General features: G+C 37.6%; 1 protein-coding gene across 1 annotated transcript in view; it reads left to right on the top strand.

The window, feature by feature from the left end:
- RADX (RPA1 related single stranded DNA binding protein, X-linked) overlaps positions 1 to 13,291 on the top strand; it is an 80,053-nt gene that overhangs the window by 43,233 nt on the left and 23,529 nt on the right.

Raw genomic sequence — 13,291 nt, 5'->3', positions numbered from 1 at the left:
TATTAGCTTAGGTCACTGTCAAAAATGTACTGATCAATTTGGTATCATCCCAAAAGTGAAAGTAATTATAAACAAACTTATACTTATCAGTTGTTTCATTAGTAATAGCATATCTCTTCAAATGTACTATTTTTAATAGAAGAATGAATAGGAAGTTTAATTTTTAATTGACAACAAATATGGATATCTCTTAAAAGTAAATTGTATCTTCTTTCTTTGCTATTGGGTTCACTGGTTTGAACTTTGGCCTCATTTCCGAGGTGATTTCGTAATACAATTTTTTTCTGGTGGGGTGTCCATAGGGTGGTTTGGTTTAAGTCATATCTTAGGTATCATCTCTCTGGATTAGACTTTTTAGCACCTTATTTCCTTGCTTTGCTTTTGGTGTTATTTTGTTTTCATCCTCCACCTAGACAAAAGTGATACTGTCATTTTATTGAATACTGCCTTGTTAAATTTAATGTCTCAATGAACTTTTCCAAAGTATTTAAATATTACTTTTGTTGATTGTTACATGATATAAAATTGGGGCATTGTGAACAAGTCCATTCTAAACATTTTAAGTCTTTTTAGAAACATAATACCCATCTGTGCTTACCTATTAGATTTATGTGGGTTAGTTAATAATAATTTTTATTCATTTCTCATGTCATATTCTAGATTGATTATTCTCTATAAGGCTGAATACTTTGTCCAAAAGTTTCAATGAGCACTTTAGATGATTTCAGTAAAAAATGTAATTTGGGGACTTAGGGAGAAAATATTATTTTTTCCCAGCTAAGCATAATTTGAAATTAAAAAATGTTCCTCAGACAATGGATCTTGCCTGGACTCTAAATTGTAAAAATGAAGGAGAAAACCATAATTGTTCCAGGTTTTGTGATTCTCTTTTAATATCCAAGAAAGCAATTAAATTCTATTCTTCAGCTTGTCAACTTGGTGATTAAACTTCATAAAGATTTCTATATTAGCATCTGCTAAGATTATCCCCTCTCTTTTACCTGTAGAAGATAATATGGTACTTCTCACAATTATATAATAATAGTACCAGCCATTTATTGAGCATTTATGTGTCAGGCACTGTGCTGGACTTTATGGACACATTTTGTTTATCCCACAGGGAGTGGTTATTTGAAATTAATCTGATGTTTTCCTTCCTATTCCATGCTGTTTTGGAGAAAGCTCTTGTTTAGATGTAGTTAATCATTCACTTGCTAACTAAAATTGAAAGATATAATTGATTGAGTCTTAGGCTAGAGAAAGAAATAAATCCAAGAATAGCCTGACAGACCAGTAGCAAAAGGAGGGATTGCCTTATGGTAAAACTGGCCAATTGAAAACCCACAAAAGAAAAACATTATAATATAAGTGTCTAATCAAGCTCTAAACAAGAATGAAAAATCACCAGGTGCCAGAAACAAAAAAGAATTTAAATTTAATAGTGAGTAGGAACCAAAATTAAAAAATGTTCATTGACATCTCAGAACTAGATAGAGGCCTTAATTTTCATGGGCTGGGGTGTAATAACCACATGGGAAGGACAGTCTAGACCACAGGCCTCCTACTTGTGAAGAAGTAAAACTAATGTAAAGTTGGAAGTTTACAGAAGGGCAGAAAAATTGTGACCATCAATGTGGAGAGGTATCAAAGAGCTTCCTGTATCTCCTGGGCAATGGGTGAGAAAAAGTCATCTGAGAGAAAGTGGAATCCCAGACCTGTGCAGCATGGAAGTGTGGCTGCAGTTCACATGATTAAAATGGTGAGGCTACTGAACTAAGGAGTTAACACTAACATCTGGTCCAAAATCAGTGAAATCAAGACCCTAAGGCAGTTGTGAAATTTCCTAAAAGAGAGATTTCTTGTAACCTAGGGTGCTTGGGATTCCCTTGGAAAACAATGTCTACAGAAAATGGATTCATGGTTAAAAATTACAAACTTCCAAAGGAAATGAGCTACTACTGAAGGGCAATATGATCAGATGTAACACGTGGAAGAATTTATGCCCCGGAACTAGAAATACTAGGCCAATCAGAAAGAGGCTTTTAAACGTATTTTTATTATTTTTATAATTTTTTTATAGAGATAGTGTCTCACTATGTTTCCCAAGTTGATCTCAAACTCCTGGCCTCAAGTGATCCTCCAGCCTCAGCCTCCCAAAGTGCTGGATTACAGGTTTGAGCCACCACAGCCAGCTCTAAAATAAACACATTTAAAAAGTTAAAGGAATGAATAAAAATCAGTAAGTCGGAAACAGATCAATATGAAGAAAAAACTGACATGTGAAAAAGGTATCCATGCACACACTGATCAGTAGATGATGAGTAGAATAATAGATAAATGCAGCTAAAGAAATAATTTAATGTGTTTGGAGATACTGAGGAAATCACACCAGAGAGTGGTAAAGAGTTTAGAAAGGTAAAATATAAGTTGAGAGACATGGTGGATAGGATGAGAAAGTTCAATTTATATCAATAAAGGTTCAGGAGGGCAGAACAGAGATAGGAAGAAGCAGTATTTGAAGAGAGTATTTTTTCAAAATTATATATATATATATATATATACATATACATATATGAATTTTTTAAATTGAAGGATCACAGTGAATTCCAAGTAGAATAAAAATAATCTGTATCTAGACATATGATATGTGATAAATGATACAGACCATGATAGTGAACCGTAGAGCATCAAAGATAAACATCCTTAAAACTAGCAGAGATAAAAGACAGATTCATCAACAAAGAAAACAAAATTAGATGGAAAAATTTCCCAAAATAATAATGCTTTAGACAGTGAAATGTCTTCAAAGTGTTAAGATAATTCCTAACCTGGAATTTTATGTCTACCTAAAAAATCAAGCAAGAGTGAGGGTGAAATACAGATATTTTCAGATAGTCAGAGACTAAAAGAGTTATTACTTGTAGAGTCTCAATGAATGAATTACTAAAGAATTCTGAGAGATGGAAAATCAAACCAAAAGGAAATATCAGAATGTAAGAAGCAATGGTAAGCAAAGAAGTTAGTAAAATATTGGTAAATATAAATAAATATGTTCAGTAGAAATTAATAACGATGATAATGCATTATTTCATGGGATTTGAAACAAAGTAGAATGAAAATACTATTTAAGGTCAAATGGATGGAAAGATGAGAATTAAAGCATTCTAAGATCATTGTATCTTTATGGAAAATAGTAGAGATTTATATACTGCAGACTTTGTAAATTTAAACATGTGAGTTAAAAAATTTAAGATCAAGCTGAAAGAATAGGATAGAATGTATAACTTCTGAAGCAGCACAGAAAAAATGAGGAGGAATTATGAAAAATTTTTCAGGGCAGTAAAAGAGAAAAAAGGGAGAAAAAGCAAAGAAAAGGCTTGATTGAGATAAACATGGGCTGGACATGGTGGCTTATGTCTGTGATTCCTGCACTTGGGAGTCTGAGACAGGAAGATTACTTGAGGTCAGGATTTCAAGACCATCTGGGCAACATAATGGGACTCCATCTCTCTCTTCTTTTTAAGATAATACACAAATAATATAGCTGAGATAATTCTGAATTATCAACAATTTCAATAAATGTAAACGTATTAAACTTTCATATTTCAATCTTAAAAATTAATCCAGTTACATCCTACATATAAGAGACACACTTCAGCCTGGTACAGTGGCATGCACCTATAGTCCTAGCTACTCAGGAAGCTGAGGCAGGAGGATCACTTGAGCCCAGGAGTTTGAGACTGTAGTGTGCTATGATCATGTCTGTGAATAGCCACTGCACTTTAGCCTGGGCAACAGAGTGAGAACCCATCTCAAAAAAATTTTTTTAAGAGAGAGACATACTTAAGCAAAATTATATGAAAGGTTAAAAATAAGGAATGGCAAAATGTATACCTGATATATACTAACCAAGAAAAAAGTGGTAGAGCAATATTCATATGAAGTAAATAGAATTTAAGGTAAAAACTATAAGTAAAGGTAAATAGGGACAATATAGAATATATAGGATGATAAGTGGACATTCCACTAAGAATACAATAACAATCATGAATGTATATAACATATAATATAATATTAAAAAGGTAAATACCTGGTAGATTTTAAAAGAGCAGTTGATGCACTTAACAATCATGGTGTACTCCTCTTAAAATAATAGAACAAGGAGACAAAACATCATTAAATGCACACACACACACACGCACACACACACCACTGAAAACCAGGATAAATGAAATCTTAAAAGAAGCGGAAGAGAAAAGAAAAAAATACACATAAGTCACAAAGGAGCAAAGACAAGCATTACAGCAGATGTCTCTTAAGAAATTATATAATCACGGAGCATGCCTGTATTACCAGTGACTTGGGAGGCTGAGGCAGGAGAATTGCTTGAACTCAGGAGGCGGAGGTTGCAGTGAGCCAAAATTACACCACTGCACTCCAGCCTAGGTGACAGAGTGAGATTCTGTCAAAAAAAAAAAATCCTGTAAACTTAGAATTCTATACACAGTGAATATAACTTTTAAAAATAAAGGCAAAATAAAGACAAAAGCTGAGAGATTTCATCACCACCAGACCTACACAATGGAAAATATTAAAGGAAGTTCTTCAGGCAGAAAACGTGTAACACCTGATAGAAATTTTGATCTAAATAAAGGAAGATAAAGCACTAGAAATAGTAAATAGGTGGGTAAAATAAAATATATTTTCTCATTTTTCTTTTAGATCAGAAATAGTGAAAATATATTGTAGAGTTTATAGTTTATATAGAAGTAAAGTGTTATGAAAAAATAGCATGATGACTGAAGGGGATATGGAATACACTGTTCTAAAATTCTTACACTACATGCATGAAGATGCATAGCATCATTTGAAGGTAGATTGTAGTAAGTTAATGTTGTATATTATAGACCTTAGAGAAAACACTAAAAAAAAAGTGTAGCTAATCAATAGCAGCGCTTAATGGGATTATTTTTCATTTTATTTTATTTTATTATACGTTTAAGTTCTGGGATACATTTGCAGAATGTGCAGGTTTGTTACATAGGTATATACGTGCCATGGTGGTTTGCTGCACCCATCAACCCATCATCTACATTAGGTATTTCTCCTAATGCTATCCCTCTCCTAGCCCCCAACTTGCTGACAGGCACCCAGTGTGTGATATTCCCCTCCCTGTGTCCATGTGTGCTCATTGTTCAACTCCCACTTATTAGTGAGAACATGCGGTGTTTGGTTTTCTGTTCTTGTGTTAATTTGCTGAGAATGATGATTTCCAGCTTCATCCATATCCTTGCAAATGACATGAACTCATCCGTTTTTATGGCTGAATAGTATTCCATGGTGTATATGTGCCACATTTTCTTTATCCAGTCTATCATTGATGGGCATTTGGGATGGTTCCAAGTCTTTGCTATTGTGAACAGTGCCTCAATACATATACATGTGCATGTGTCTTTATAGCAGAATAATTTACAGTCCTTTGAGTATATACCCAGTAATGGGATTGCTGGGTCAAATGGTATTTCTGGTTCTAGATCCTTGAGGAATCACCACACTGTCTTCCACAATGGTTGAACTAATTTACACTTCCACCAACAGTGTAAATGTATTTCTCTTTCTCCACATCCTCTCCCGCATCTGTTGTTTCCTGACTTTATAATGATCGCCGTTCTAACTGGCATGAGACGGTATCTTATTGTGGTTTTGATTTGCATTTCTCTAATGACCAGTGATGATGAGCTTTTTTTCATATGTTTGTTGGATGCATAAATGTCTTCTTTTGAGAAGTGTCTGTTCATATCCTTCACCCACTTCTTGAGGGTTTTTTTTTCTTGTAAATTTGTTTAAGTGACCAATGGAAGAGAATAGAAGCCTCAGAAATAACAACACACATCAACAACCATCTGATCTTTGACAAACTTGACAAAAACAAGCAATGGGGAAAGGATTCCCCATTTAATAAGTGGTGTTGGGAAAACTGACTAGCCACATGCAGAAAACTGACACTGGAACCCCTTCCTTACACCTTATACAAAAATTAATTCAAGATGGAGTAAAGACTTAAACGTCAGACCTAAATCCATAACAACCCTAGAAAAAAACCTAGGCAATATCACTGAGGACATAGGTATGGGCAAAGACTTTATGACTAAAACACCAGAAGCAATGGCAACAAAAGCCAAAATTGACAAATGGGATCTAATTAAACTAAAGAGCTTCTGCACAGCAAAAGAAACTATCACCAGAATGAACAGGCAACCTACAGAATGGGAGAAAAGTTTTGCAATCTGTCCATCTGATGAAAGGCTAGTATCCAGAATCTACCAAGGGATCATTTTTTAAAACATTCAATCCAAGAGAAGGCAGGAAAAGAGAAAATCAATCTAAGGAATAGATGACTCAAGGAGAAACAATAGAAAAGTAGTAAATTTAAGCCCTTCCATGGTTAATTGCACGCATACCTCAGAGATACTGTGGGTTTAGTGCCAAACCATTAGAATAAAGTGAAAATTACAGTAGAGCGAATCACACAAATTTTTAAGTTTTTCAGGACATATAAAATTATGTTTACATTCTAGTAAGTATGCAATATCATTAAATCCAAAAATGTACATACCTTAATTTAAAAATACTCTATTGCTATAAATGTTAACCATCATCTGAGCCTTCAGTGAGTCATAGTCTTTCTGCTGGTGGAGGGTCTTGCCTTATGTTAATGGCTGTGGCAGTTACTTTCTTTTTTTTTTTAAGTTGTTACCAGCTTATTTTTTCCAGATTTTCTTTTTTTTATTATACTTTAAGTTCTAGGGTACATGTGCACAATGTGCAGGTTTGTTACAAATGTATACATGTGCCACGTTGGTGTGCTGCACCTGTTAACTCATCATTTACATTAGGTGTATCTCCTAATGCTATCCCTTCCCCCACTCCCCAGCCCATGACAGGCCCCGGTGTGTGATGTTCCCCACCCTGTGTCCAAGTGTTATCATTGTTCAATTCCCACCTATGAGTGAGAACATGCGGTGTTTGCTTTTTTGTCCTTGCGATAGTTTGCTCAGAATGATGGTTTCCAGCTTCATCCATGTCCCTACAAAGGACATGAGCTCATCCTTTTTTTTTATACTTTAAGTTCTAGGGTACCTGTGCACAACATGCAGGTTTGTTACATACATATACATGTGTCATGTTGGTGTGCTGCACCCATTAACTCATCATTCACATTAGGTATTTCTCCTAATGCTATCCCTCCCCTCTACCCCCTCCCCACAATAGGACCTGGTGTGTAATGTTCCCCTTCCTGTGTCCAAGTGATCTCATTGTTCAATTCCCACCTATGAGTGAGAACATGTGGTATTTGGTTTTCTGTTCTTGCGATAGTTTGCTGAGAATGATGGTTTCCAGCTGCATCCATGTCCCTACAAAGGACACACATTTATCCTTTTTTATGGCTGCATAGTATTCCATGGTGTATATGTGCCACATTTTCTTAATCCAGTCTGTCACTGATGGACATTTGGGTTGATTCCAAATCTTTGCTATTGCGAATAGTGCCACAATAAACATACGTGTGCATGTGTCTTTATAACATCATAACTTATAATCCATCGGGTACATGCCCAATAATTGGATGGCTGGGTCTCAAATGGTATTTCTAGTTCTAGATCCTTGAGGAATTGCCACACTGTTTTCCACAATAGTTGAACTAGTTTACAGTCCCACCAACAGTGTAAGTGTTCCTATTTCTCCACATCTTCTCCAGCACCTGTTGTTTCCTGATTTTTCAATGATTGCCATTCTAACTGGTGTGAGATGGTATCTCATTGTGGTTTTGACTTGCATTTCTCTGATGACGAGTGATGATGAGCATTTCTTCATGTGTCTGTTGTCTGTATGCATGTCTTCTTTTGAGAAATGTCTATTCATATCCTTTGCCCACTTTTTGATGGGGTTGTTTGTTTTTTTCTTGTAAATTTGATTGAGTTCCTTGTAGGTTCTGGATATTAGCCCTTTGTCCAATGAGCAGATTGCAAAAATTTTCTCCCATTCTGTAGGTTGCCTGTTCACTCTGATGATAGTTTCTTTTCCTGTGCAGAAGCTCTTTAGTTTAATTAGATCTCATTTGTCAATTTTATTTTTGGTGTTTTAGACGTGAAGTCCTTGCCCATGCCTATGTCCTCAATGGTATTACCTAGGTTTTCTTCTAGGGCTTTTATGATTTTAGGTCTAATATTTAAGTCTCTAATCCATCTTGAATTAATTTTCGTAGAGGAGTAAGGAAAGAATCCAGTTTCAGCTTTCTACCTGTGGCTAGCCAATTTTCCCAGCACCATTTATTAAATAGGGAATCCTTTCCCCATTTCTTGTTTCTCTCAGGTTTGTCAAAGATCAGATGGCTGTAGATGTGTGGTATTATTTCTGAGGACTCTGTTCTGTTCCATTGGTCTATATCTCTGTTTTGGTACCAGTACCATGCTGTTTTGGTTACTGTAGCCTTGTAGTACAGTTTGAAGTCAGGTAGCGTGATGCCTCCAGCTTTGTTCTTTTGGCTTAGGATTGTCTTGGCAATGCGGGCTCTTTTTCAGTTGCATATGAACTTTAAAGCAGTTTTTTCCAATTCTGTGAAGAAATTCATTGGTAGCTTGATGGGGATGGCATTGAATCTATAAATTACCTTGAGCAGTATGGCCATTTTCACTATATTGATTCTTCCTATCCATGAGCATGGTAGGTTCTTCCATTTGTTTGTGTCCTCTTTATTTCACTGAGCAGTGGTTTGTAGTTCTCCTTGAAGAGGTCCTTTACATCCTTGTAAGTTGGATTCCTAGGTATTTTATTCTCTTTGAAGCAATTGTGAATGGGAGTTCACTCATGATTTGGCTCTCTGTTTGTCTGTTACTGGTGTATAAGAATGCTTTTGATTTTTGCACATTGATTTTGTATCCTGAGACTTTGCTGAAGTTGCTTATCAGCTTAAGGAGATTTTGGGCTGAGACAGCGGGATTTTCTAAATATACGATCATGTCATCTGCAAACAGGGACAATTTGACTTCTTCTTTTCCTAACTGAATACCCTCTCTTTCTTTCTCTTGCCTGATTGCCCTGGCCAGAACTTCCAACACTATGTTGAATAGGAGTGGTGAAAGAGGGCATCCCTGTCTTGTGCCAGTTTTCAAAGTGAATGCTTCCAGTTTTTGCCCATTCAGTATGATACTGGTTGTGGGTTTCTCATAAATAGCTCTTATTATTTTGAGATACATTCCATCAATATCGAATTTATTGAGAGTTTTTAGCATGAAGGGCTGTTGAATTTTGTCAACAGCCTTTTCTGCATCTATTGAGATAATCATGTGGTTTTTGTCTTTGGTTCTGTTTATATGCTGGATTACGTTTATTGATTTGCATATGTTGAACCAGTCTTGCCTCCCAGGGATGAAGCCCACTTGATCATGGTGGATAAGCTTTTTGATGTGCTGCTGGCTTCGGTTGGCCAGTATTTTATTGAGGATTTTTGCATCAATGTTCATCAGGGATATTGGTCGAAAATTCTCCTTTTTTTGTTGTTGTATCTCTGTCAGGCTTTGGTATCAGGATGATGTTGGCCTCATAAAATGAGTTAGGGAGGATTCCCTCTTTTTCTGTTGATTGGAATACTTTCAGAAGGAATGGTACCAACTCCTCCTTGTACCTCTGGTAGAATTCGGCTGTGAATCCATCTGGTCCTGGACTTTTTTGGTTGGTAGGCTATTAATTATTGCCTCAATTCAGAGCCTGCTATTGGCTATTCAGGGATTCAACTTCTTCCTGGTGTAGTCTTGGAAGAGTGTAAGTGTCCAGGAAATTATTCATTTTTTCTAGATTTTCTAGTTTATTTGCATAGAGGTGTTTATAGTATTCTCTGATGGTAATTTGTATTTCTGTGAGGTCGGTGGTGATATCCCCTTTATCATTTTTTATTGCATCTATTTGATTCTTCTCTCTTTTCTTCTCTATTAGTCTTGCTACTGGTCTATCAATTTTGTTGATCTTTTTGAAAAACCAGCTCCTGGATTCATTGATTTTTTGGAGGGTTTTTTTTGTCTCTATCTCCTTCAGTTCTACTCTGATCTTAGTTATTTCTTGTCTCTGCTAGCTTTTGAATGTGTTTGCTCTTGCTTCTCAGTTCTTTTAATTGTGATGTTAGAGTGTCAATTTTAGATCTTTCCAGCTTTCTCTTGTGGGCATTTAGTGCTATAAATTTCCCTCTACACACTGCTTTAAATGTGTCCCAGAGATTCTGGTATGTTGTATCTTTGTTCTCATTGGTTTCAAATAACATCTTTATTTCTGCCTTCATTTCGTTATGTACCCAGTAGTCATTCGGAGCAGGTTGTTCAGTTTCCATGTAGTTGAGCGATTTTGATTGAGTTTCTTAGTCCTGAGTTCTAGTTTGATTGCACTGTGGTCTGAGAGACAGTTTGTTATAATTTCTGTTCTTGTACATTTGCTGAGGAGTGCTTTACTTCAACTATGTGGTCAATTTTGGAATAAGTGTGATGTGGTGCTGAGAAGAATGTATATTCTGTTGCTTTGGGGTGGAGAGTTCTGTAGATGTCTATTAGGTGCTTGGTGCAGAGTTGAGTTCGATTCCTGGATATCCTTGTTAACTTTCTGTCACATTGATCTGTCTAATGTTGACAGTGGGGTGTTAAAGTCTCCCATTATTATTGTATGGGAGTCTAAGTCTTTGTAAGTCTCTAAGGACATGCTTTATGAGTCTGGGTGCTCCTGTATTGGGTGCATATATATTTAGGATAGTTAGCTCTTCCTGATGAATTAATCTCTTTACCATTATGTAATGGCCTTCTTTGTCTCTTTTGATCTTTGTTGGTTTAAAGTCTGTTTTATCAGAAACTAGGATTGCAACCTCTGCTTTTTTTGTTTTCCATTTGCTTGGTAGATCTTCCTCCATCCCTTTATTTTGAGCCTATGTGTGTCTCTGCATGTGAAATGGGTCTCCGGAATACAGCAAACTGATGGGTCTTGACTCTTTATCCAGTTTGCCTGTTTGTGTCTTTTAATTGGACGATTTAGTCCATTTACATTTAAGGTTAATATTGTTATGTGTGAACTTGATCCTGTCATTGTGATATTAGCTGGTTATTTTGCTCGTTAGTTGATGCAGTTTCTTCCTAGCATCGATGGACTTTACATTTTGGCATGTTTTTGCAATGGCTGGTACCTGTTGTTCCTTTCCATGTTTAGAGCTTCCTTCAGGATCTCTTGTAGTTCAGGCCTGGTGGTGACAAAATCTCTCAGCATTTGCTTGTCTGTAAAGGATTTTATTTCTCCTTCACTTATGAAACTTAGTTTGGCTGGATATGAAATTCTGGGTTTAAAATTATTTTCTTAAGAATGTTGAATATTGGCCCCCACTCTCTTATGGCTTGTAGAGTTTCTGCCAAGAGATCTGCGGTTAGTCTGATGGGCTTCCATTTGTGGGTAACCCGACCTTTCTCTCTGGCTGCCCTTAACATTTTTTCCTTCATTTCAACTTTGGTGAATCTGGCAATTATGTGTCTTGGAGTTGCTCTTCTTGAGGAGTATCTTTGTGGCATTCTCTGTATTTCCTGAATTTGAATGTTGGCCTGCCTTACTAGGTTGGGGAAGTTCTCCTGGATGATATCCCACAGAGTGTTTTCCAACTTGGTTCCATTTTCCCCCTCACTTTCAGGCACACCAATCAGACATAGATTTGGTCTTTTCACATAATCCCATATTTCTTGGAGGCTTTGTTCATTTCTTTTTATTCTTTTTTCTCTACACTTCTCTTCTTGCTTCATTTCATTCATTTGATCTTAAATCACTGATACTCTTTCTTCCAGTTGATTGAGTTGGTTACTGAAGCTTGTTCATTTGTCACGTAGTTCTCGTGTTATGGTTTTCATCTCTATCAGTTCTTTTAAGGACTTCTCTACTTTGGTTATTCTAGTTAGCCATTCGTCAAATCTTTTTTCAAGGTTTTTAGTTTCTTTGCGCTGGTTACATAGTTCTTCCTTTAGCTCTGAGAAGTTTGATGGACTGAAGCCTTCTTCTCTCAACTTGTCAAAGTCATTCTCCGTTCAGCTTTGTTCCATTGCAGGCGATGAGCTGTATTCCTTTGGAGGGGGAGATGCGCTCTGATTTTTTGAATGTCCAGCTTTTCTGCACTGCTTTTTCCCCATCTCTGTGGTTTTATCTGCCTTTGCTCTTTGATGGTGGTGACGTACTGATGGGGTTTTGGTGTGGGTGTCCTTCCTGTTTGTTAGTTTTCCTTCTAACAGACAGGACCCTCAGCTGCAGGTCTGTTGGAGTTTGCTTGAGGTCCACTCCAGACCCTGTTTGCCTGGGTATCAGCAGCAGAGGATGCAGAAGATAGAATCTTGCTGAACAGCGAGTGTTGCTGTCTAATTCTTGCTCTGGAAGCTTCGTCTCAGGGGTGTACCCAGCCATATGAGGTGTGAGGTGTCAGTCTGCACCTAGTGGGGGATGTCTCCCAGTTAGGCTCCTCAGGGGTCAGGGACCCACTTGAGCGGGCAGTCTGTCCGTTCTCAGATCTCAGTCTCTGTCCTAGGAGATTCACTGCTCTCTTCAAAGCTGTCAGACAGGGATATTTACCTCTGCCGAGGTTTCTGCTGCTTTTTGTTTAGCTATGCTCTGTCCCCAGAGTTGGAGTCTACAGAGGCAGGCCGGCCTTCTTGAGCTGTGGTGGGCTCCACCCAATTCGAGCTTTCCAGTGACTTTGTTTACCTACTTAAGCCTCAGCAATGGCGGGACCCCCTCCCCCAGCCTCGCTGCCACCTTGCAGTTAGATCTCAGACTGCTGTGCTAGCAATGAGGGAGGCTCTGTGGGTGTGGGAACCTCCAGGTCAGGTGTGGGATATAATCTCCTGGTGTGCCATTTGCTGGGACCCTTGGTAAAGCGCAGCATTAGGGGGGAGTTACCCGATTTTCCAGGTGTTGTGTGTCTCAATTTCCTTTGGCTAAGAAAGGGAATTCCCTTCCCCCTTGCACTTCCCAGGTGAGGCGATGCCTTGCCCTGCTTCAGCTCTCACTGCTCAGGCTACACCGGCGGACCAGCACCAACTGTCCGACACGCCCCAGTGAGATGAACCCGGTACCTCAGTTGAAAATGCAGAAATCACCCATCTTCTGTGTCGCTCACGCCGGGAACTTCAGGCTGGAGCTGTTCCTATTTGACCATCTTGGGTGCACCTGCCTACCCCAACTATGTGTTTTTAATTCAAGCTCATCATTTTTATGGCTGCATAGTATT

Source organism: Trachypithecus francoisi, unplaced genomic scaffold (genome assembly GCF_009764315.1).
Source record: "Trachypithecus francoisi isolate TF-2019V2 unplaced genomic scaffold, Tfra_2.0 Lachesis_group6, whole genome shotgun sequence".
Lineage (NCBI taxonomy): Eukaryota > Metazoa > Chordata > Mammalia > Primates > Cercopithecidae > Trachypithecus > Trachypithecus francoisi.
Note: the sequence above shows the minus strand (reverse complement) of the source record. Positions and strands in the feature narration are given on the sequence as shown.